General features: G+C 47.7%; 1 protein-coding gene across 3 annotated transcripts in view; it reads right to left on the bottom strand.

Moving 5' to 3' along the window:
• Positions 1–26,497, bottom strand: part of ST3GAL2 (ST3 beta-galactoside alpha-2,3-sialyltransferase 2) — a 51,828-nt gene that overhangs the window by 21,864 nt on the left and 3,467 nt on the right. Inside the window, exon 1 of one of the 3 annotated variants that reach the window (XM_066349441.1) lies at positions 22,299–22,318. The exons of 1 other annotated variant lie outside the window; for it this stretch is intronic. The gene's annotated coding sequence lies outside the window, so the exon portion shown is untranslated. Of the gene's footprint in view, positions 1–22,195; positions 22,215–22,298; positions 22,319–26,497 lie in introns of those variants that run through there. One more of the 3 variants, XM_066349442.1, reaches the window with a different exon arrangement.

Raw genomic sequence — 26,497 nt, 5'->3', positions numbered from 1 at the left:
TGATTGTAGCATTTTACATTTCCATTAGTACTGTATGAGAATTCCATTTGTTACACATGCCTCGATATTTTCTTTCTAATTTTAGGCATCCTGGTGGGTATATAGTAAAATCTGGTATTTCTACTATCAGATACTTATGAACATAAGCACAAAAAGATGTAAACGAATGCTCATGACAGCATTGGATAATAGCTGAAAACTGTAAACAAGCCAAATGTCCATCAGAATAGAATAGATACATTGTGGTAAATTCATGTCATATAGTAAAAATGAATGAACTTCAGTTTTAGACATCAACAAGAATGAATATGACCAAAAAAACTATTATGTTGCACAAAAAAAGAATAAGTCATAGATAAATGCCTAAAGTATGAGTTCATGAAAAGCTCAAAAGTATCCAAAGACAAGTAAGAAATTGTGTAGGCCTCTATACATAGATGATAAAGTAATAGATAAAACCAATGACACAAAGCCAAATTCAGGAAACTCCTCTGGCGGGGAGGAAGGTAGATAAGAACAAGAAGGGGCCTACGGAGGCTTCCTGGTAATACATCACTCCCTAATGCGTGGTGGTACAGAGTCATTTTTGTATTTTTTATATATATGTGACATGTAAGATGTTGAATGTGTGGTGTATTTCATGATAATTTTTTTTTTAGGTTAAAACATTTTTTTTTTACTAAAAGATCACTCTGGCTGCTGTGGGAGCCTAGCAAGGAGACCAGCGAGGAATATGCCAGGCCGTGCAGGTGGTGAGAAGTGGCTGGATGTATTCTGAAGAGTTCAACTGCCAGTCCATGGACCGATCCACCAGAAATTTCATGCCAGTCTATGAACCTCCCTGACGTTGTATAAAGATCACAGACCCAATGATTGTAGCTGCATTCACTTATGCTCAGGGTGATCTGAGCCTTAGTCGTCCCTGGTCCCCAAGAGTAAAAAGGTTGAAAACCACTGGTTTAACTGATGGGCTGGAATGGGGCCGGTGGTGGGAGAAAGACCCGAATCAGGGTGACACAGAGCTTGTGACCTGAGCAAACTGGTGGTAGAGGTGACACTCATTAATACAGAAAAGACAGGAAAAAGCAAGAGCTCTGTTTGCAGTAGATTACATTTGAGATGCCCTTTAGACATCCATGTGGAAATGGCAAGAGAAAATTGGACAAGCATATCTAAAGCTCATGGATGAGGCCAGAGCTGGAGGGATATGTTCCAGTCATCAGAGTACAGTATATTTTTAAAATGACAGGACCAGAAGAAATTATCTAGGGAGGATCTGACACAGATAAGAGAAAAGAGCCCAGGAGAGAGCCCCGGGGCACTCCAATGTCTAGAAAAGGAGGCCAGTAGAGAGACAGGAAAGAAATGGCCAGTGAAGCAGGGGAAATCCTGTGTCTTGGAAGCCAAGAGAAGAAAGGGGAATTCACTGTGTCAAATTTTTCTGAAAAAGTGAGTAGATGTGACTGAGAATTGACCATTCTGTGGCCAGATGGAGGTCAGCAGTGACCTTCACAGTGACTGACCCAGAGTATAGTGGGTCATGAAAACTTGACTGGATCAGAATTGGCCAATAAGCAGATGAAAAGATGCTCAACATCATTAGCTACCAAAGAAATACAACTTAAGACTGCAACCAGGTATCACTTCCCAACCACTAGGATGGCTATAATCAAAAAGGTATTAACAGGTGTTAGTGAGGAATGCTCACACATTGCTGGTGGAATTATAAATGGTGCAGCCACTTTGGCAAACAGTCTGACAGCTCCTTAAAAGATTAAATATAACCCTGGCCGGTTGGCTCAGTGGTAGAGCGTTGGCCTGGCGTGCAGAAGTCCCGGGTTCAATTCCCGGCCAGGGCACACAGAAGAAGCGTCCATCTGCTTCTCCACCCCTCCCCCTCTCCTTCCTCTCTGTCTCTCTCTTCCCCTCCTGCAGCCGAGGCTCCATTGGAGCAAAAGATGGCCCGGGCGCTGGGGATGGCTCCTTGGCCTCTGCCCCAGGCGCTAGAGTGGCTCTGGTCGCGGCAGAGCGACGCCCCGGAGGGGCAGAGCATCGCCCCCTGGTGGGCAGAGCATCGCCCCTGGTGGGCATGCCGGGTGGATCCCGGTCGGGCACATGCGGGAGTCTGTCTGACTGTCTCTCCCCATTTCTAGCTTCAGAAAAATACAAAAAAAAAAGGTTAAACATAGTTAGTCATATGACTCAGCAATTCTACTCCTAGGTATATACCCAAGAGAAAAGAAAACACGTGTCCACACAAAAATTTGTACAAAAATGGTTATAAGCAGCATTATTCATATTACTTCCAATTTGGAAACAATTGTGGTCTATCCATACAACAGGATCTAATTCAGCCAAAAATAGGAGTAAAGTATTGATACCCACTGTGACATGAATGAACCCTGACAACATTGTGCTAAGTAAAAAAGCCAGTTACAAAAGACTACATATGATATAATTCCACATATATGAAATGTCCAGAAGAGGCAAATCTATAAAGCAGGTTAGTGGTTGCCTAGGGCTGGGGGTTGGGAGAGATGGGGCCTGTTTGCTAACAGGTAGGGAGTGTCTGTCTTTCTGCTGTAATGAAATGTCCTAAAACTGCTTATGGTGATGGTTGCATAACCACATGAATAGACACTTGAAATGGGTGAACTGTATGATACATGAATTATATTTCAATAAAGATGTTACCAAAGAAGAGGGAATGAGATAAAGTGGAATGAGGGTTAAGTTGGGAGACATCACAGAATGTCTGGATACTCGTAGGAATGACTTAGTACAGGGAAAAGTTAATGCTGCAGGAAAAAAGAAAGGATAATGGAGAAGCAAAGTCCTTGAGTAGCAAGAAGGAGTGGGAGCCAGTACCTACATAGACAGGGTCTACCTGTGAAACAGGAAACAAAGCAAAGCAGAGAACAGGTACGGATGTGTGTGTGTGTGTGTGTGTGTGTGTGTGTGTGTGATATGCGTTTGGTGATAAAAAAATGAGAAGGGCCTGCCTGACCAGATGGTGGGACAGTGGATAGAGTCTCAACCTGGGATACTAAGGTCCCAGGTTTGAAATGCCAAGGTTGCCGGCTTACGCATGAGCTCATCTGGCTTGAGCACGGGGTTGCCAGCTTGAGCATGGGATTATAGACATGACCCCATGGTTGCTGGCTTGAACAAGGGGTCACTGGCTCAGCTGGAGCCCCCTGGTCAAGGTATATATGAGAAGCAATCAGTGAACAACTAAAGTGCCTCAACTACAAGCTGATGTCTCATCTCTTTCCCTTCTTGTCTGTCTGTCTGTATCTCTCTCTCTCTCTCTCTCTCTCTCACACACACACACACACACACACACACACACACACACACACCCCGCCAAAAAAGAGAGAGAGAAGTATCTTATTATTGTTGGGGTTGGAAATTTAAAGATGTGATGTGAAACAGTCCTCTAAGAGAAAAGGGGAGTAATGAGACATATTTAGTGGGTGGCAAAGCAATGCTATGATCTTCCAAGAGGTCTGTGGTCACAGATTAAGCAAATCTGATGAGACCATTTAACTATAAACATCTCCAGAATAGCTGGGCAAACTTGAAATACTGAGAACAGAGGAGCTGACTAACAGAATCCAGAAGGCCAGGGCAGCAAAAGCTTTGAAGAATGGGTAATTTCTCTCTCTCTCTCTCTGAGCCTTCCTTCTGCCAATCATGGGATGCACGGTTGAGCAGATACAAGGAACCAATGGAAGCTAAAGGAGGCCCTAGCCAGCTTGCAGGTAAAAGGAGAGAAAAAGCAGGCATATGGGATTAAGCAGCAAAGGCTGCCCCAAAAAGGAGAGGCTAGGGCTGTTTTAGAGCCATTCTTCGGTCAGTTCTCAGGAGACAAGCCATCAAATTAACCTAATGAAGCACAGGATAGCACAGCCTCAGACCAGCGCAGCGGAACACAATCTTCTTGGCAGGCAGAGAAAAGAAATGTCAAAATAAGGCTCAGAGGATGGGGGGAAGGGGGCTGCTTAAGCCTGAAAGGGATGGGGAGAAAGAAAAAAACCCCAGCCCAAGATGCTAATAAAGCCACCCTCTTTCCACCCACTGACACACAGCCTCAGGATGTGTCTCAGAGGCACAGTGTAAAGGCATCAAACCACAGATTATTACTCCCATTGCATGATGCTTTATGGTTTTCTAAGCCTTTTTGGCAGAGCCTCACTTTTGATATTCTCAGAAGTCCCAAGACTAGCTGAATGTGGGCAGCCAGGCAGTGAGGGACTTACGTGGCTTTAACGCCACTCCAGGTCTGATGGCTCCAAGGCCAGTGCTCCTTCCACAAGCATTTACTGCCTTCCAGGGTGGCCTTTTCCACTAACAGTTATAACCATGGAAGGATTCCCTGTGCCCCAGATCCCTACCAACCTAGAAATTCTCTGCCTCCTGGGTGAGGCAGCAGCGGAGGGCAAAGGTGCCCTGAGGGAAGGGACAGTATCAGTCCCTTCCCCGAGGAAACCCGACAGCCCCTCCCTTACCTACCTCTCACACCGTGTGAGGCATGACCCTGAAGTGGCTGAGAACCAGTTGCTTCACCTCCACATGCTTAGCTAACTGAGGTAATCACACTGCACCAGCCTTTGGCACAGACCCTCATAGCTATCCTACTGACTCAGGCCTCCCTGTTCCCCAATTAAAGCCCTTTGGGCAACTTCTGTCTTCTGAGCCCCTGCCTTCCTACAGGACACCTCACCTTGATCTGACATCCGGTCTGAGATCTCAGCTCTGGTACTTCTGATGTTGCCCAGAGTTAGCAGCCAGGAAACCAGAAAGCAAGAGCTAACAAAGTTTTCCAAACCTATGGTTGTCACTCTGGCTAACTATCAATGAAGTCCTAGAGAAATAAGTCTTTAACGCAAGAGAATCAATGGCGTGACCTAAGAAATAGGCTGTAAGGAGAGGAATGCTGAGGCATTTGGAGGTTGGCTCAGGAGACTTGAGATGTGGGGTCCTTACTCTGTTTCACCCCTGGCTCCTCAAGGAGTCCTAGTGTGGTTGGTTTGTCTTTGGGGGAGAAAGACCAGAATGTGTTGTACATATCTACACTAGGTCAGGAAGCAAAGTCTAGAAAAACAACATTATCTTAATAGCTAGACAGATAAGGCCAGACAGAAAGAACTGAGGAGAGATGGAGGAAAAAATAGGGCAAAAAAATAGCAAGTCATTTAAACAGAACCACCTGTTAAGTGGCCAGATAAAGGCCAGAGCAGTTCTTGTTACATCTCTTTGTCCTGCTGACTAGGTCTAAGCTCCAGATCATTTCTTATTTGCTTTTTATCCAATCTGATAGTTTTTCTAACACATGCATGTAATCTATTACACTTTATCATGTATTTGGACTTAGGTTACCACCTTACTTTGTGTTTTTGCTTCACTAATTTTCTTCAGCTTTTTTTTTTCTTGACAATCTTAACACCCTCCCACTCCTACCACTTTCTTCCCCTCCTGGCTTGGAAAGTATATTCCTCTTAGTGGTTATTTTTAATTGTTAGCATATACACTTTTTTTTTTTTAATGAAGAGTATAGTTTTCAGCAGTGCTATTCTCTTGAACAAGGCAGAAACTTGGTGTGATTCAACAATGAAATTCCCTACTTCATTCTACCTTATTCTTCCTTGATAATGTGGTCAACAACTTTAGTTTTCTTTTTTTATAAATTAAAAAACAAATTAGACACTGGATTTTTGTTTGTTTTGCCATCTGTGGCAGATACTGTTGGTTGCCTACCAGCAGCCACTCCCCCTTCTTTCCTGCCAACAGACTCCTGATTTTGTTCAGACAGCAAAGAACTCTGTCCAAGGAGATGAGGCAAGCCTGGTCAAAGCCAACCACAGTAAGCCTGTTCCCTTTTACCAGGAATTGCTCTAAGGATGGACCACCTCAGGCCAACGAGACACAAGGAGATGTCTGCTGGGACTCTCTTAGAAAAATTCTTCTTCTGGAAAAAGAGGCAAATTAGCTTCCTTTCTTCTAGTATCTCCCTGCTTGGGGTGCCATAGGGTGATGATACGATGCCTGGAGCTGCAGCAGCCATCTCACAACCATGAGGAGGCAGATCTTACACCCTGGTGACGGCAGAGCAAAATGATAAAATGATTCACGGTCCTTCATGTCAATACTGGATCACTGTCCCAGCCCTGGAACTTCCTACCTCCACACATCTCATTAGAAACTGATTAAATACTTTTTTAGAGTTTAAGTCACTGTGGGTTATTCTGTTACTTGTAGCAGAAAGCATCCTGATATACTGTCTATAGTTAATTAAATCCGCCAACATGTCAGGTTTTGTGCTCAGTGTTGGTGCTAGGAACCTGTTCTTTCCCCCTGATTTGCTTCAGCAGTTCTTTTAGCGAGGGACTGTGGGTGATAAAGCTGTCTTAGTATGTCCAGAAATATCTTTATTTTACCTCATTCTTGAATGATAACTGAATATAGAAGCCCAGCTTCCCTATGATACTCCTGTATCTTTTGGCACCTAGTGTTGATGCGATGTTGTCTGTCAGCCTAATTATCAGCTAGTTGAATTCTTTTTTCTGCTCTGGTAGTTTTTAATATTTTCTCTTTATTCCTATCTGCATTTCACTGTGTTATGTCTAGGTAGCTATTCTGTTTGGTGTTCATGCTATTTCTTCAACTCTGGAATTTCAGCCATTATCTCTTCAAATATTCTTTTCCATTTTCTTTAAAAAAAATTTTTAATTAATTTATGTTAGCGAGAAAGCAAAGCTGAGAGAGAGACAGAGACAGGAACATCAAGCTATTCCTGCATGTGCCCTGACCAGGATTGAAACAGCAACCTCTGCGCTTTGGAACAATGCTCTAACCAACCGAGGTATCTGGCCAGGGCTCTGCCATTTTCTTCACTCGTATCTGCAAATCCTACTAGACACATGCTGAAGCCTGTCAATCTGTCCTCCTTGTCTATGCTGCATTCTAGATGAATTCCTCAGTATTAGCTTCTAATTCATGAATTTGCTATGTTTAGGCTAGAGTTCTACCAATTGTTTCAAATGTGAATGACACTATTTTTCACTGCTAGAATGTTTTATTTAAGACTTTTATATCACACATTCTCATTTCCTTTTCTTTTCATAACTTCCCTTTATCAGATTTCATGTTTCCTTATCTCATTTATATTAAAGACTTTTCTGATTCCTTTGTCATTTTCATTTCTTCTGGGGTAAATTTTTTATTTTGCTCTTTTTCTACATTAGTTTTTCTCATGTGTTTCTGAACTTCAGTGAATAAGCTCATCTTTTTTCTTATATTTTTCTTTTCTCTCCCCATCTAGGGGTTCTCACTTTTTGCTTCCCTAGGTCTTTTGGGTCCCCCAGTCTAAAATCAAATCATATAGCCTGACCTGAGGTGGCGCAGTGGATAAAGTGTTGACCTGGAAACACTGAGGTTGCCAGTTCAAAACCCTGGGCTTACCTGGTCAAGGCACATATGGGAGTTGATGCTTCCTGCTCCTTTCTGTCTGTCTGTCTATCTCTCTCTCCTCTCTAAAATGAATAAATAAAAAATATTTTAAAAAATAAAATAAAAAAATAAAAATCAAACTTATTTAAAAAAAAAATCATATAGCAGCAGCTCAGCCTCGGTCCATGCTATGAGGTTCTGTGTCCCAAGGTAAGCAGCTGTTTAATAAGCCATAACCCCAGGGAAGGGTTGGAAGCAACTTTTTCCACCTATTTTCCCAAACCCTAGGTTCACGCAGTGAACTAGCTAATTCCATGCTTCACGTACAACATGTCACCCCAGATTTCCTGTCTCCAGGCTCAGACCCGCGGGCCTGCACTTCTAGCCTGTTCTCTTCTTTGTGTTCCTGTCCCGTTGCTCATTAAAGAGATGTTTATCATTTTGTGTGTAGGGAGGGAGGAGGAGTGCATGGCTATGTTTTTAGAATTTTATCTTTTTATGTATGACTGCTATGTGTTTAGAGTATAAATTTACAGAGCCATCTTGACTGGATGAGTTGGATTAAACTATTTGTACTGAGGAACAAGGGATCCCTGCCAATACTGTCTCCTGGGAAGGCATATCAAACCATCTCTAATGAGATTCACAGAACTCCAGCCAGCACACTGAAGGAAGCAGACTGAGATAGCCTGGGGTAAACTGATCAAAAATCCCAATTAAAACTGCTCCCTCACCTCTCTTCATTCCAGTCCACAGTGGGGTGGGGGCAGAAGTGGGCAGATAGTGCAAATCGGCTCTTTCAGATGTAGTGTGATCAGGCCTTCACTGGAGAAGGCCAGCCCAGCCTTCAGCCACTCTTCCACGCCACTTGGCTATTTCAGTCTTTTACCTGGCCAGGGAAAAATGCATATTGGCCATATGGACACCACTGATGAAAGGCGGATCTGATTCTCCTCAAGTCCCCAACCTGCCTGCAAGCAGGCCCAGCCTTTAGTTTCAATTACATCAGAAGAGCAGGGGAATCAGGAGACAAATTCTACCCCATGCTGTCACCAGGTAACAAGCCATTTTTCTTCCTAGGCCAAGATTCTTTCACAGTTAGTAAAAGGCAACCCTACCTCCATCTTCTTCCTCTCTAATTATCTCCTGTTGGCTCCTGCTGACCATCACTTTGACTTCCAAGTCTCTGTGATCTACTTTCTGGGTTCAGGACTTTCCTAGTTTCTTTAAGCTGCTACGGCCTCCTAAAGGTCCTGTCCTCAGGCCTTTTTCTTCTTTGCATCTCTACTATGCACCATCACCTTCCAAACTAAGAGCCTGCCCTTCCACATTGGTTCTAGATGTACATTCTCCACTGTCTCTTTAACATGTCCATGGGGCACTGCAGACTTAAACTCATCATCTTCTTGCATTCAAAAGCATGCAAGATGGGGTGCCCCTATTCATGGGGCCAAGGTCAGGCTCCTTAATACTTGCATCCAGAGATTCCCAAATCAGGCCACCCTCCTAAGCCTCACCTCTCACAATACTCTACCTTCTACAGATTATAAACTAGTTTGGTCCATGGGCCAAATCTGACCCATATATATATATTATAATCCTACACAAAACCTAAAAAGACATATCTATCTCCTTCACTTAAAATACAAATTCTTTTTTTTTAAATAAATCTTTCAGGATTATTTTATTATTCATTTTTTTAGAGAGGAGAGAGAGAGAGAGAAGGGGGGAGGAGCTGGAAGCATCAACTCCCATATGTGCCTTGACCAGGAAAGCCCAGGGTTTCGAACCAGCGACCTCAGCATTTCCAGGTGGACGCTTTATCCACTGCGCTACCACAGGTCAGGCTAAAATACAAATTCTAGCCTGACCGGGCAGTGGCACAGTGGATAGAACATTGAACTGCAATGCGGAAGACCCATGTTCGAGACCCCAAGGTCACCAGTTTGAATGCGGGCGCATCTGGTTTGAGCAAAGCTCACCAGCTGGGACCCAAGGTCACTGGCTTGAGCAAGGGGTTACTCAATCTGCTGAAGGTCCGTGGTCAAGGCACATATAAGAAAGCAATCAATGAACAACTAAGGTGTCGCAACAAAAAACTAATGATTGATGCTTCTCATCTCTCTTTGTTTCTGCCTGTCTGTCCCTCTCTCTGACTCTCTCTCTGTAAAAATAAATAAATAAATATAAATTCTAAGTGTTCAGAGATCACATTATTTATAGTTCGTTATTCCTTATCACTGTAGGACCTAGCACTGGCCTACATGTAGTAGGCATCAAAAAAATATTTGTCCAAGACCTAGCTGGATAGCATGGTTGGCTGGAGTGTTGTCCTGAAGCATAGAGGTTGCTGCTTCAATCCCCAGTTAGGGCACATATAGGAACAGCTCAATGTTACTGTCTGTCTCTCTCTCAAAAGAAAGTCCACTGAATATCATCTCTACATAGAACCCCAGGGTTATAAGAATCAGAAGAAATAATGGTAAGGAAAAAATGTTTTGGGCCGTGGCTAGTTGGCTCAATGGTAGAGTGTCAGCCCAGCATGTGGAAATCCTAGGTTCGATTCCCAGTCAGGGCACACAAAAGAAGCAATATTCTGCTTATCTGCATGGAAATAAGCACCGCTCCCTCTCCCCTTCTCTCTCTCTCTCTCTCTCTCTTGATCTCTCCCTCCCTTACCCTTCCATAGACATGATTTCAATTCCAGCAAGTTGGCCCGGAGTGCTGAGGATGGCTCCATGGCCTCCCCTCAGGTGCTAAAATAGCTTGGTTGTCGAGCAACAGAGCAGCAGAGTGTTGCCTGGTAGGGGCCTTGCTGGGTAGATCCCAGTCTGGGGGCACATGCAGGAGTCTGTCTCTCTGCCTCCACCTCTCATTTAATTAATAAAAATAAAAATAAAAAATGCTTTGAAGCCATTTTTATAAATCATGATATAAGTATGCAGATGAAGTATGCATTTTGCCCCCACTCTTCTAGCTCTGACATTCTAGAAGTGAAAGCTTTCTCTAACTTCTCATGGACCACCAAGAAACAGAAGGCCTCAGATATAAACCCAATTTAACAAATTGGTGGCAACAGGAAAGGTGTGTGTGTGTGTAAAAGTGACAGAAGTTGGCTGGACCATGGAAATGGTCAAAGTGTCTCACTCTTAATTTTCTGTCAGCAGAGACATACCAGGGCTGCTAACATGGTACTCTCTCTGGATACTCCCCTAAGCACCGCAGGCTACTGGCTGCAGTCCTTGCTAGTTAGACTTGTCAGATCTCACATCTGTTCACCCCAGCTCAAAGCCCCTTTCCTGTCAAGCCTCCCAAAAGAAGAAAGTGCCTAAAATACTTGAATTCACATTCTGGCACTGCCACTTGCCAGCTATTAACCATTTAACCTCTCTGATTTGTGTTCTTCTCTGTAAAATGGGAATATTACCCATCTCAGAGGGTTTCTGAAAGGATGAGAGCTCCTAGCTCAGTGCCTACACTCCGGGTTTGGGCAGGTTAAGGACCACAGTTCTGTTAGCTCCAGCCCCAGCTTGGGTAACTCTTCTGGGCCGGAGTCCCATGACCTTGGATAAGCACCCTGGGTTCCGCAGCACCCACAGCCCCACTCCAGCCTTCCCCAGGCCAGCACCGCTACCAGGGTCCTGCTCTTTCCTGGCTAACCACAGGCACTGTGTGCCCGCTCCCCGCAGCTTCAGGCAGCAGTTTCGGGGAGGTGTGGTGGACAGCACGGACCTCAGGTGTCAGTGTCAGTTCTGCCCCGGGTGACCCTCACCCCCAAGCTGTGCAGACAGGAGTGCTGTGTCCATCTTGTGGAAGACCTAGTCGGTCATGGAGCCTGTCACCTCTTCCACACCTGTCTCTTCACCAGACTACACAGAACAGAGGCCTGCCCTGAGCTGATTCTAAACAGCTTGCCAAGGCCATTCCCATAGTGTCTCTCAGGCCACAGTTTGGCAGCTGTGGCCTGAGAGGCCACAGAAAAGATAGTTAATAAGGGGTTTCTCCACAGGGTTGAAAGCCTCAGACATTAAGAGAGGTAGGAGACTGGAAAACCTAAATTTCTTTGGGGACTTTTTTTTTTGTATTTTTCTGAAGCTGGAAACGGGGAGAGACAGTCAGACAGACTCCCGCATGCACCCGACAGGGATCCACCGGCACGCCCACCAGGGGGTGATGTTCTGCCCACCAGGGGAATCGCTCTGTCGAGACCAGAGCCACTCTAGCGCCTGGGGCAGAGGCCAAGGAGCCATTCCCAGCGCCCGGGCCATCTTTTGCTCCAATGGAGCCTCGGCTGCAGGAGGGGAAGAGAGAGACAGAGGAAGGAGAGGGGGAGGGGTGGAGAAGCAGATGGGCACCTCTCCTGTGTGCCCTGGCCGGGAATCGAACCAGGGACTTCCGCACTCCAGGCCGACGCTCTACCACTGAGCCAACCAGCCAGGGCTATTCTTTGGGGACTTTTAAAGGAAGCAGGGAGTAGGATGAACAAATGATGGCCCAGGGCAAGCCAAAGGGGAGTTTGAAGAGCTATGGGTTTAGACCTTATTGTTCAAATCTGTCTCCTAGGGTTAGGGACCTAGGGTGCTTACAGTATGCTGATTTCCTTTAAAGATAAGGTTAGAGCACCAGGTAGCTCAGCTCTTTGATCCGTCCTACAGTAGATGTAATGAGGAACTGCAGAGAAGCTGCCCCACCCTCCTTCTCCTCCACACTTGTCTGGGTGTCTGAGTTATGATTTGAATTTTAAGAGAACAGAAAATATGTTCATTCGACAAATATTTATCACCACCCTGGAGGGTCAGACAGCATGGGAGAGCCCAGCTCCCTCCCTCCCTGTGCAGCTGCATCACTGCCCCTTCGCACAGCCCTTCTTTCAGGGCCTTGAAACCCCTGCTCTGTCAGGAAGCGGAGTAACAGGGCTCCTCTGCTTTGAGGACTCTTCCCAGCCCCTTCAGCCTGCCCGCTGCCCAGGGCTCCCCTAGGAGAGCTGTCCTTACAAGAGTATCAGGAGGCAGCTAACCTCAGAGATGGGCATCCCAGGTCCCCACTGTGGGTCCTGACTTCTAGAGATGGGAGCTGATGATGTGCTTCCATGGCCCACCCCAGAGGCCTTCAGAGGGCAGAGCCGGTCAAAGCACTATGAAGGACAGAGCCAAGGGCTTCAAGAAGAGGGGAGTCAGTCCTCAACTTACAGCCCCACTTGGAGAAAAGGACCATGGTCCCTGTCAAACTGACTCCTATCAAAGGAAGCTCTCCTTGCTCTTCTCAGAGAAGAGTTAACCTAACCCTCAACACTGGCTCCTGCAAACACACACGTGCACGCAAATGCTCTCCAAGGAGCTGTGATGTGTACCTGGCCAAGAGGGACATCGCCCCCACCCCCAACTCCCAACCAGCCCTCTTTCTCCCAACCCTTGGAGAGCAACACCAGGAATTCCTAAATCTGATCACTCTTGCCCTCACCTCGGAGAAAGGAACAGGATTGGTATTTCTGCTTTCCACCATTGCCCTCTCTTTACCCCTTCCCGAGCCTGGACCATGGCAAGGGATTCTGGACTAGGGTCTCCCCTCCTTCAACCTGTAAGCACTGGAAGTTTGGCCACCCTGAAGAAGGCTAAGGCCTGCTAGATCCCAGCAGTGGCTAATGGAGAAGGGCTGGGCTAGGGCACATACAAGTCCTGCCAATGCAAACCTACAGAAGGGATAAGCTATATGCTTCTCTATGGCTCAAAACACTAGCCAGGTCTAGCCCAGGCCCAGAGTTGAAGAACTCAACTTAAAATTCTAGCACCTATCCTCACATCCTCTGTGGGAAGGGAGGGTAGGGAGAGAATGCCAGGGGAGAGGTCATAACCCAACCCCCAGTAATGTGAACCTGCAAGAAAGGGGCCCAGGAAGCAGGCTGACTGATGGCTCCACTGGCAGGAAGGCTGCAGGATTCGGTTCTGTGCAGTCACGGCATATGCACAACTCAACAGGATTCAAGGCCTTCAGCAAACCAGACGGCAGATCTCACTTCTTCCTGAGTGGCATATACTAGGATGGGCTTGGTCCCAAGCTCCGACACATAGGACAGCCACAGCCCTAAGAATGCTGATGCAGCTGCTGGGACATGAGGGTCCAGAAGTGTCCCTCCCTCAAAGTACAAGAGCCTAGGTCTGGGGTCCTCCCCTCTCCCAGCCTGGGGGGGGGTGAGGGCAGCACAGCTTACTCAGCTAGGGCTAGTGCCTCACTTGAAGGTGCAGGTGAGAACAAGGCTGTCTGTCATCAGCCCCATAATACACACCTCTTCCACCGGGCTGGGAAGACCTCTGGCTATAACTTTTCAGTCCTCAAGCCACTCAGGTAGAATGGCAGAGCCTCTGGGACCAGGCAATACCATGAAAGTGACAGCCTGGTCTGCAGGCATGGAAACCTACTTTGCACAGCGGCAAACTTCTCTACAGGACTCCAACCTTAGCAGGGTAGGGACAGTGGGCTGTTACTGATGACAATCACCCTTTTTCTATCCCCCACATTTTCTTGTGAGGCAGTAGTTCTTTTGATTCTTTTGTGCCTTCATCTGAACATTTGGTATGAAATGGGGGCGTCGTGTATCTAGCAGGCAGCAATGTGAAGCACGGAGACCTGTCTGGCCCCTGGACACCATTCACACACCAGACAGGACGCAGAGGCGGGCTGTAGGCTGGAAATTTAGTTCTGTCAGGTTCTTATCTACTTCCTTCATCAAGACTAGGTGACTTCAAAGTGTTCTTTTTGTTTTTTGAAAAAACACAGAACAATCTTTCCCCCAACCCATCCTAAAACTTCCACCAACCAGACCAACTTGGTTTCTATTCTTAGGGCCAGTGGGAGGAAGGAATCGGGTAGGGAGACTTGTACTGTTCCTGCCAAGATCAGATGTCGAAGAACCACCAGCCCTGGTATGGCATCTTGTGGGCTCAGCTGGGGCCTGAGTACTATGGCAAGAGACAGGTGCTAGTACAAGGATTACTCAGAATAAAATGGCACTCCTATAAGGTACATGTAGGTGCCAGTTCCCTCTGTGGCCTAGGGGAGGGGCCATACCCCCCACAACCAATGAGCCCTGGGTAGAAAGGAGGGTGGGACAGGCACTTGAGCAGAAGGTAGACCAGCTGGCTCTCTTGGAGAGGATTCATAGTGGCATGTGTCTTAAGAGGATGCCTTAGAGAGGGAGACAGGTCAGTGGTAGGAGGCCAGAAACTCTACAAGCAGAGTGTATGCTAGCCCTAAGAGTCAGTATCACTAGTGGACAGAACACTTTGGAAACACACTGGTAACCTGTGTGTCATGAGCCAGACTGTTTTTATTTTCCCTACATTCTATCTTTAGCTTTCTTTTGTTCTCCTTTTATATTCTGTCATGTCTTTTGGAAAGGTCAGCCTGTGGCAGTTATGCTAATGGAACCCCCAAGTGTCTGTCTCCAGGCTTGGGCCAGGAAATTAAAAGGAAGCAATGCCCCCCACCTCATCCAGGAGTGGAGGTAGACAGAAGAGAAGTAGAGGACGGGGGAGCCCAGAGTCAGCCTGTTGCTCAGTCGCTGTCCTCTGGATGTCATCTTTTCAACAGAGACCTTGAAAATTCCAGTTAGAGGCCCTGAGTCTGTGCCCAGGCTGGTGCTGGGAAACTTCTAGCTCCAACCCCTGCCCTGCACCTCGCTTTTCCTTGTGTCCCTAATGTTCATCTCCAGGAGGCAGAAAGCAGGTGGCTGGTGAACACACACACCTGCTTTCATTTACCCCTCGCTCCGGCTGAGCCATTTTCCTCTTCACTGAGGAGCTGGTAATATGCCATGACTGACTCTGGGAGCAACAAATATCCCCAAGGTTGCTAGGTAATCCACTTCACCACCCCTGGAAAGTGGCAATATCAACTGCTATGAGCAGGCACAAAGGGAGCCTTCCACTGCACTGCCCCCAGGGAGAGGGTAGCGGGACAGAGTGTGGGGTGTGTGGGAGGGGAACCCTTGCCAGTCCCTTCCTCAAGGAGTGATTCATCCTCCTAGAGCTGGCCTAAATTATATGCTCCCTGCTAAGATGATGTTCGACATGACATGCATTATTGTTGTCAACTTTGGGGCAACAGGGATGGGAGAAATGTACAGAGAAGAGTCCATTACAATAGTCCCCAGGGAGGGGTCTCTGTAGTCCGGTTTTATTATGTATCTTGGGGTTACAAAGGGATGGCCAACATGATGATGTCTGTTTGGGACTGCAGCTTGTGCAGGGTGACCTGGGGCTGTGAAGAGGCGGTTCAGGGTCTGATTTCAAGCCCCTGGCTTTCCTGGTGAGACTGGGGCATCCCCACTCCAATATGTGCCTCTGAGTTCATGTTTTACAGCAAACTCTGGACTAAACCCAGAGGACTGCAATTTCAGGACTGGTTCTGCTATTTTTCTCTCTCTCTCTTTTTTTTTTTGTTTGTATTTTTCTGAAGCTGGTATCAGGGAGAGACAGTCAGACAGACTCCCGCATGCGCCCGACTGGGATCCACCCGGCACGCCCACCAGGGGGAGACGCTCTAACCACCAGGGGGCGATGCTCTGCCCCTCCGGGGCGTCGCTCTGTTGCAACCAGAGCCACTCTAGCGCCTGGGGCAGAGGCCAAGGAGCCATCCTCAGCGCTCGGGCCATCTTTGTTCCAATGGAGCCTCGCTATGGGAGGGGAAGAGAGACAGAGGAAGGAGAGGGGGAGAGGTGGAGAAGCAAATGGGCGCTTCTCCTGTGTGCCCTGGCCAGGAATCGAACCTGGGACTTCTTCACGCCAGGCCGACGTCCTACCACTGAGCCAACCGGCCAGGGCCTGGTTCTGCTATTTGACAGTTGTGTCTTTGGGAAAATCATAACTCTCTGGCCCTCAGGTCCTCCATCTATAAAATGAGCATAATAATGCCTGCCCTACTTATCTTGCAGCAACTGACAAGATGAAATAAACAATGGCTGTAGGCTGCAAAACACTATGTACCACAGGTCCCACCAAGTTGCAGCCCCACAGAGAGGAAAGAGGCAGGGACAAGAGAAGACACTGTGGCTCAGGCTACAGGAACAGGGAGGTCTGGCCCAGGCTGGGTAATCACTTAGAACACAGCCTCAGACAGAAACACGCAGAGCAGGGACCTCTGGGAGCCAAGCAGGAGGGGCAGACAGAACACACTGGTCAGTCTAGGCTGGCAGACAGTTCAGGAGAGAAGAACTGGCTGTCAGCAGGTATCTGAAGGGCAGCAAGAAAGATGCCAGAGGAGATGGTCAGAATGAAAGAGGAATTCAATCCAAACTAGGAAGAGCCCCACCTCACTCCCTGAGCACCAAGAAGCTGGTAAGAAATGCCTGCGAGCTTCCAGGACCTCCAGCATCTTGTTTATATGTAACTCAAATTTTCAAATGGCCCAAAGCCACTCACAGGGACAGCCTTCCCTTTCCAGCCCAGCTGCCCAGGAGAGTGACCTACTCAAGGCAAGAAGTATGTGTCAGATTGAGCTTGAGGTATTCTCTTGTTAAATTGGAGGTTTAAAGCCCAGAGCTCTTTCTATCATACCCCATTCCTGGCTCTGCCAAGCTGGGTCAAATATCAGGCCCCTTATAAATTGGAAGTGATGGGATCTGAGCCCAAAATCATGCTATTTGTCTATCTGTACCGAAACTGGCACTAGTGTTCTGGGCATTCTCTTCCAAAGGAGGAGACAGAGGGGCCTCTCCAATACAAAATACTCCAACCTAATCCAGAAAGCACAGCAGCCCTGGAGCTACATCTTCACCCAGGCCCCAACAGGAAACAACACAGAGGGTAGGCATCCAAGAAGCCAAGATGATAGGGGAGACGGGAGGGGATGGAAGCAGATGGAAGCAGCACAAGGCAGAAGCCAGCCGGAGCAGGGCCAATGCCTCCTCTGTTGGCTGGGACAGGTTAAGCCACAGTGAATGTCTCCCCCATCTCAGACAGACACCTGCATAACACCAACCACCATGCAGACAGCACTGGGCCACCACAAGGAAGTACGCATGTACCATAACCTGCCTATGTCAGCTCTTCATCCTAAATTCCAGGGGATGAATGACTTCTTGTGGATGGCAGCTGGGGTGCCCAAGGGGCTCCTCCCTAAGAAATGCCACACTTCATTCTGGAAAGAGCCCCCAGCTTGTAAGTCAGATGGCCTGGGTTCTTCTCTCAGTTCTTCTATCTACTGCTTTGAGAATATCAGGCAAATTTCTCAGCTGCTTCTTTTTGATCTGTAAATAGAATGATTCCGTGATTCTCAGTTCCACTCTACATTCTAGTATTTAGGGGGTTTCTGTATTTTTTTTTCGAAGAGAAAGAGAGATGAGAAGTATCAAAAGTATCAACAAGCCTGACCAGGCGGTGGTGCAGTGGACAGAGCGTCGGACTGGGATGCGGAGGACCCAGGTTCGAGACCCTGAGATTGCCAGCTTGAGTGCGGGCTCATCTGGTTTGAGCAAAAAGCTCACCAGCTTGGACCCAAGGTCGCTGGCTCGAGCAAGGGGTTACTTGGTCTGCTGAAGGCCCGCGGTCAAGGCACATATGAGAAAGCAATCCATGAAAAACTAAGGTGTCGCAACGAAAAACTAATGATTGATGCTTCTCATCTCTCTCTGTTCCTGTCTGTCTGTTCCTGTCTATCCCTCTCTCTGACTCTCTCTCTGTCCCTGTAAAAAAAAAAAAGTATCAATAAGGAGGCACTTTAGTTATTGTGTCACTTTAGTTGTTCATTGATTGCTTCTCATATGTGCCTTGACTGGGGGGCTTTAGCCAAGCTAGCGACCTTGGGCTCAAGCCAACAACTTTGGGCTTTAAGCCAGCAACCATGGAATCATGTCTCATCCCTGCTTAGCCGGCAACCCCATGCTCAAGCCAACAGCCTCAGGGTTTCAAACTTGGGTCCTCAGCGTCCCAGGTCAATGCTCTATCCACTGTGCTACCACCTGGTCAGGCTAGCATTTAGTTTTCAACAGGGTAAATTAATAAATGGCAACAAATTCTCATTAGCTTGTCTACAGAAATGTTTCTGGCATATAAGTCAGCCAGGAGTTACTGAAAGGTCTCCAAGGGCCCAATGCTCACCTTGCACTGCCTGCTGCCTCAGTACACAACATCTTTAGATCGGATGACACTCTATTTTCCTTTGGGAACCACAGGGGAGGTTTGCTACCTGGCCAGGTCCTGAACCAGCTGAAGTGGTCAGGGAAGAGAAGATAACCCTATACATGAAATGTAATGGAAAGTCAGGACACTAAGTTACATTCTATGTGGCAATGGATTTTGGGGGGAACTAATTTTTCTGTGTGTGTGTGTGTGTGTGTGACAGAGAGAGACAAAGAGAGGGACAGATAGGGACAGACAGACAGGGAGAGAGATGAGAAGCATCAATCCTTCATTGCAGCTCCTTAGTTGTTCATTGATTGCTTTCTCATATGTTCCTTGACCAGGGGGTTACAGCAGAGCAAGTGACCCCTTGCTCAAGCCAGCGACCTTGGGCTCAAGCCAGCAACCTTTGGGCTCAATCCAGCAATGATGAGGTCATGTCTATGAATCCACGCTCAAGCCAGTGACCCCACGCTGAAGCTGGTGAGCCCACAGTCAAGCTGGATAAACCCACACTCAAACCTGGGTCCTCTACCATCCCAGCCCAACACTTTATCCACTGCACCACCACCTGGTCAGGCTTGGGGGGAACTCTTTCCAAACATATTTCTCAACTTGTTAAGAATTGTGCCTGGCTTTTCAAATACTGCCTGACACTCACCTGCCCTCCAGACCCATCTGTCCCACGCATTTCTGGATATTGCCCCCAGATGACATACCTTAGAGGTACCCATAAATAACTCAAACTCCACCTATCACAAACCAAACTCATGCATACTCCAAGCCCACCCAAACCCGGTCCTCTTTCTTTATCCCAGTTTCTGAGAAAGACAGTATCCATCCAAACCTGAAACGTGGGAGTCATCTATACTCCCTCCTTCCTTCTGCCTCCCTCAGGCAACCTATTACAAAGTCCACCTGATTCTTACCGCAGATTAGTCACTTATCTTTCTCTATTTTTCCGCATTTACCGCCATCACCTTATCCAAAGGACTGTCATACATTACCCACAGTAGCCCTGGATCTGCTAAAGAGACCCTCCCAAGTTCAGTCCCCATGGGGAGGCCAAAGTGACCCTCACAAATCCCATCAGATCCCCATCCCCACTCCTTCCAGCAAAAACAGCAGGATCTCCCAAAGTTCTGGGGCAAAAGTGTGACTCTCCAATAGCCCTGTGACCCCAGGTCTGGATGGCTGAGCAGCAGGGTGACCCTGAGACCAAAATGGACCAGACAGTCACTGCTCTACTCAGAGACCTGGCCCCAGCCTAGGTGGCTTCCCACTCCAAGGTCAGGCTCAGAATTGGCTGAGTCTTGCCAGGACTGACCCTCCCCCAGGGCAGACCTCCTCTGACCACAGATGGGAGAGGAGCTGGAGGGCAGGCAGGGGAAACCCAGCTGAGCTGAGGCCAGGGCCTGTGTCTTTCAGGAAGGGGAGAAGATAGAGCAAGAACAGCACCACAATAGACTGCCAGTGTCTGTGGGGCCAGCCAAGAAAAGGCAGCTGTCAAGGAGTCTATCTCTTCCCTCTTATCAGACTGACCCTTGGCAGCCTGCAGCCTGTGGAGAACAAACACTCATTAACAACCTCTCCCACACTTCCTGCAAGCACAGTCCTGTGTGACCAGCCAAGCCCAGTCCAGCGCGGAAAGCCTGTGCCTTCCCCCCACCAGGGTGGATGCAGGGCCCATCTCTGGGCCAGACCACCCCATCTTGCCACTCCTTCTTGGGCAGTGATCCAAGAAACGTTATGCTGGGCCCAAACTAGTTTCCTCAAGGTACCCAGTCCCCTTCCCTTTCAGTTCAGGCCTTTGCATCCCCTTCTGGCTGTGTTCTCAACTCTTAGCCAACCTGCCACATGTCTGTACTGATGATCCCATCCCTTCTGTGATCAGCCTCGGCTTTGGGAAAACACCTGGCTAGAGCAGAGCCAGGGCACAAGGGGGTGGGTCACTGGGAGCATAAAGAAATGGGACCCCTATAAAGAGTCACCCCAGAGCCTAACCAGTGGCCAGTGGAGGAAGGAAGGAATGTGGTGAGAGACCAGATAGGTCTTTCTGCCTGAACCCAGGACAGAGCCAGAGCAAGGGTTGAGGGGATGGGAACCATGGAGGCCAGGCGACAGCTCCCTTGGCTGCAGGAGCCCGAGTTTTCCAGAGAGATAGCAGGGCAGGCTGGCTGCTGTCAGTGCTTCCAAGCAGGTTAGGAGAAAGGTCAAACTAATTCCCATGATCATCTGGACCACTCTATACAATCCTGTGTCCCAGCACTACCTCCCCTCTCAGAGTATGGTATTCTTCTACCTGGTCTGCCAGAGGGTTTGAGAGAAAATCCCTGACCAGGTCTCTAAATTCTGTATTCACAGATGAGGACTCTTGAGGCCCAGAGAAGGGCAGTGACTTGCCCTGGGTCACACAGCACCAACTGCCCTGTGGGTAGTTAAGGTAGTGAGAATACTGTGTGCATCCAAGCAGACTGGGCCCTGGACTATGAAAACCATTGAGATGATATCTGACCAAACAAGCTGTCTCCCCTTTGGAAGAGCCAAACAGCCCTACACTCAGGCTCTTGGGCCCTCAGCCAACCCAGGCCTCACCTTGACCTCACTGACTGCCAACAGAGGCCTGCTGGCTTTTCTCCTTGTTTTACACAGGATGAATGGCAGGGTAGGCCCACAGATCTGATCCAGACAGGCAGGAACCACTAGGATAGGTGGCCCAAGTGTAAGAAGATACCCCCTAAAATTCATCAACCACATTTGAAGGGAGGTGAGGTATCTTCTGTGTTAAGTACAGGAAGTGCCACTTGAAAGATTAGAACTCTCATTCATCCAAGAAGTATGCCTACTGCTGCTTTAGAGTCAAGGTTGAATTAATTGCTTTTCAGGCTCTGAGGAAATTCCTTTACCAAACAAATAGTTGACACTTTGGCCTTAGGCTAAACCTCCTCCATATAAACTATTTACCCTGCTCCCCATTTCACAGCACCTTCCTATCTAAGGAAGTACCAACACTGGAAGAGCCTGAATGGGGCCCTCATTCATCTCCTCACGCCTTCAGACTCTCCTGTCTCCCCTTCTCATGGTACCTCCTGAACTGTGCTGGAGACCCCGGGAACCAGCCAGAAGCTTGACAGGTGTTGGTCCAGGGAAATACTGAGCCCTCTGGGACAGGATGGAACAGAGAGAAGGCGGGGCCCTGGAAACACCCTTGTGGCCCAGCATCCGCACACTCACCTGCCTCCCCAAAGGAGCCAAACCAGCTGGGAACAAGGAGGAGCTTAAAGGCTCTCCCCTCTCTTCCGGTGCTCCGGCTGCCTCATTCCCTTTTGGCTGCTCTTTTATGTGCACAGCCAAAGCATTCCACTCAGGCCTGCAGAGACTTTCACTTCCTCCCAACTCTGGTTCCAGTTCACCATCAGTATCAAACGATTGGTACTTTGTAACTAAACTTGAAATGGCAGTGAGAATTGTGGGGAACTCTACTTATGGTGGGGGAAGATTCAAATTTCTACTAATGTCCCTTTCAAACCCACAGGAACCCTGAACAGAAGGAGGGAGTGGGAGGTGAGGAAAGCTTGGGGGTGACAGGAGCGGCAGGGGCATCCCCACTCCACCCCCAATTCCCTTACCTGTGCCTCTTCCTGTAATCATCTCTCAGCTTCCCCTCTTCACTACCCGCCCCCCAAATTCCCTGTGGCCACATAAATAAGGAACTTGTTGATTTTTCCTCACCAGAGCAGCTCCCTCTAGACCAATTAGCTATTTGCATTTGTTGCTGATTTTCTTCCTCAAAAGGCAGCAGATCCGCTCAGGCTGGGAGGTGGTCACCTTCCCCATGGTGCTTGGACTTTTCAGCTGAAGGACTCCATAGAGAAAGGGTAGAGCAGGGTAAGGACTGCACTTTAGGGTTCCTGGATCGCACCCTAACACCACAGGGTCTCCTGCCTTCTCTTGAGCCCTGCAACTTGGCCCTTTTGAGAGCTGGAGGGGCCTCACGCCTGAACCATACAGAGGTGGGGCTGATTTTGTGTCCCTCTGGGATGTGTCCTGCCCTGATCCTGGAGAGAAAAAGGACAGAAAAGGAAAAAGGATGCTAATGAGCAAAGATCATAATCCAAGAAGAGAAGAGAAACAGGACTACAGAAACAGAGCATAATGCCCCCCCAGCAGCCAGTGGGGTGAGGTCAGTAAACAGTTACCATATCTGGGCTTCCTCATTTACAAAGAAGGAAGAAGAAAGGTGGGGTTGAGGATGTTTTTCTTTTTCTTTTTTTTCAGATTTTATTTATTCACTTTTAGAGAGAGGGGAGGGAGAGAGAAGGGGGCTGGAGCAGGAAGCATCACCTCCCATATGTGTGTGTCTCGATGAGGCAAGCCTGGGGTTTCAAAATGGCGACCTCAGTGTTCCAGGTCGATGCTTTATCCATTGCGCCACCACAGGTCAGGCCAGATATCAAAATAAGGAAAAGTTGCATTTTTTCTAGATTTCCCTTGTCCCTGGTTCAACTTTTTTTTTTTTTAAGCGAGAGAGAGAGACAGATAGATAGGCAGGCAGGCAGGAAGGGAGAGAGATGAGAAGCATCAACTCACAGTTGCAGTGCCTTAGTTGTTCATTGATTGCTTCTCATACATGCCTTGACTGGGGGAGCCAGTGACCCCTTGCTCAAGCCAGAGATCTTAGGCTTCAAGCCAGCAACCTTTGAGCTCAAGCTAGCGACCATGGGATCATGTCTATAATCCTACGCTCAAGCCGGTGACCTCAAGCTTGAGCTGGTGCGTCTGTGCTCAAGTTGGATGAGGCTGTGTTCAAGTCGGTGACCTCAGATTTTGAACCTGGGTCCTCAGCATTCTAGGTCAACACTCTATCCACAGCGCCTACACTGGTTAGGCAATCCCTGGTTCACCTTATTGTACATGGTAGTATGCACTGCATTCATAAATGGCAAAATATCACATATATTTGAATGTCCACAGCTGGAATTGAAGATAACAATCTTCTTCACCCCAGGAAGACAACCTTCCCTCTGAAAATCTGCAGGAATAAGTACCCTTCATCATAGCTCCTCCTATTCCCACCCCACAGAGGACCCTGTGCCCTTCCTCCCACTCCTGTAGGAGGAAACTTCCCCGGTTCTCCACTAGAAAGTTGGGGTGGCGCAAATGCTAGCCTATGCCTTGGAGCCTTTAGATAGACCTGCAATGATAACATGAAAGCTCAACTGACAATATGTTGTAGTTACAATAATGAGTTATAAATAAGCACCAAAAAGTACACTAAAAAAGTATTCTAAAACGGCTGGTTAGGGACACACGCCAGCATCCCTAACCATGAATATGGCATAACTGGAGGAAAGGCCTGTTTTCCTCAGATAGCAAGCAAAGTTCAGACCCTCTCTTTTGGAAATGTCACTTGGAGATGTTTGCCCTGATAGTTAGCAAGGACTTAATATGAACAAGTATTCTGAGAAGAAATGGAAGAAAATCTGAATACCTTGGTCCCCAGAAAGCTAAGCCAGGCCATTTAGCTGTCAAGGGCTTGGGTATGCAGAACATGGGGGCGGGGGGGAGTTGGGACATGAGAACTTAAAGTAGGGAAGGGAAAGCCCACCCCAGGCTGAAGTGTGAGAAGAGATGCAGGTGTGCTGAAAGCCCCAGCTGCTTTCAGGAAGTACAGGGCCCTGGAGCTTCCAGGGCACTAGCTCCTCAGGGCTGAGGTCTCAAACCTCAGGCAGTTTGGAGTCAAAAGAGATGAGCTCATCAGGATTCTGGCGTGCTATCAGCATCCTGCACACAGCTCCTCCAAAGCACAGACACATCATGCTCTCCTGCAAACTCTTCCTCCCCCTGGCTGCCCCACTTCAGCCAAAGGAACCAACCTCATCACCCAGGCACTGAAATGTCAAACCCCAGCCAATCTCGCGTCCATTCCAGAAGACGATACCTACTTGCGTAATCTCTCTAGAATCAGTCCCTTCTTTTCCATTTCTACTGCCAAGTTGCAGCTTTTATTAGCTCACCTGGACTCTATCTGGTTTTCTGATTCCTCCCTCCCTCCTTTTTTTTTGTCTCCTTCTGACCCAGCCATAACCTACTCCTAGTCTACCCTCTACCTGCTCTGAAACTTGTCAGAACAGAACCCTGACTGGGTAGCTCAGTTGGTTAGAGCCTCATCCCAATACACCAAGGTTGTGAGTTCTATCCTGGGTCAGGGCACATACCAGAATTAACCAATGAATGCGTAAATAGGAGGAACAACAAATCGATGTTTCCTTCTCTCTCTCCCTTCCTCTCTCTCTAAAATCAATAAATAAAATTTTTTTTAAAAAAAAGACTCTTTCAGAACTAAGTACAGGCCTGACCTGTGGTGGCGCAGTGGATAAAACGTCGACCTGGAAATGCTGAGGTCACTGGTTCAAAAACTCTGCATTTGCCTGGTCAAGGCACATATGGGAGTTAATGCTTCCTGCTCCTCCCTCCTTTCTCTCTCTCTCACTCTTTCTTCTCTCTAAAATGAATAAATAAATAAATAATTAAAAAAAAAAAAAAAGAACTAAGTACTCCCTTTCCCATACCACCCTTTTGGACTGATCTCCTACAGTTTCCACTTCCTCTTCTTCTGGGAACTTCAGTTTTCAGTGGGGGGGACTGCCTACTAGCCTTTCCCTGACAAAGAGAGGGAACGTGAACCAGGCTGGGCCGACCAGGCATTTCCTCCCTTAGATGTGAATCCCAAGCTGTGGTGACAAAATTACTGAGCACAGGTGGAGCATATTTATCCTGGTGACATTGGTACCATGAAGAGGCTGTCCTCTGGTTCCTGCTGTACCCACCGTAAGACCCCGAAGGGGAGCCTGACTTGTGGTGGCGCAGTAGATAAAGCATCGATCTGGAATGCTGTTCGAAAGCCCAGGCTTGCCAAGCCCAGGCACATGCGAGAAGCAACTATGAGTTGATGCTTCCTGCTTCTCTCCTCCTTTTTCTCTCTCTAAAAATCAATAAATAAAATCTTTAAAAAAAATAAAAGACTCTGAAGGGGACCTGCGTCTTGAGTCATCTCTCTGATTCTGGGAGTTGCCAAAGCCTTCCAAGGAGGTGCTTTCCTGCCTAAATCTACCAAGTTGTTTCTTGTAACCAAAATCTTCTCGTTGATTTTGAAATACATCTCCTATGATCCAACCAGAAGGGAAAACCCACTACAAGTGCTGTGATGAACACTCTTGGCTCACATCCTTTCCAGCCCACAGGCACTACTGGAACCCTACCTGCTCCTTCAGGGCCCAACCTAGAGGCCTCTTCTGAAGCTTCTATGGAGATGACTTCTACCTCCTTCAAATCTACAAGCCACTGACTGCCCCTTCTACCTTCCCTTGTAGACACTGGAGTACCTGACTTGGTCATTGTCTCTTCCACATCACTCAGCATAAATTCAAGCTTAGTAAAATTCATCAGGCTCCAGGGACAGCAACCCAAAGGACAATGGCAAGTTTCATGGGCAAGGGAGACAGTGAGTGACAAAGAGCATGGGTGTGCTATCAGGATGGCCGGAGTTTGAATTCTAGGTCCTCCACTTACTAGCTTAGTTTGGGCAAGTTTGCAAAGTTCTCTGTTTGTTCTTCATCTACAAAATAGTAACAGTAATGCCAACCTCACAGCATTGCTATGAGGATTTGATGAGCTAATATGTGAGAGCATCTAGGATGGTGCTGGGCCAGTAGTAAGTGCTCAGTGAACAGCAGCCATTACTCCAGCTATTATAGCTCCTGGTTTAGCAGATGCTGTCAGAGGCTGGAATCAGAAGTCCTAGGGCTTGCCATGTGACCCACAATACATCTCTCTGCTCCTTAGTAACTCGCCTGGGTCAATATCTGCCTTATAAACCACCCGAAAAATAACAGGTAGAAAACACTTCACAAAGTAAAAGCACAGGGTAA

Source organism: Saccopteryx leptura, chromosome 9 (assembly GCF_036850995.1).
Source record: "Saccopteryx leptura isolate mSacLep1 chromosome 9, mSacLep1_pri_phased_curated, whole genome shotgun sequence".
In the NCBI taxonomy this organism is placed as follows: Eukaryota; Metazoa; Chordata; class Mammalia; order Chiroptera; family Emballonuridae; genus Saccopteryx; species Saccopteryx leptura.
This window is presented reverse-complemented; position numbering and strand designations above follow the sequence as displayed.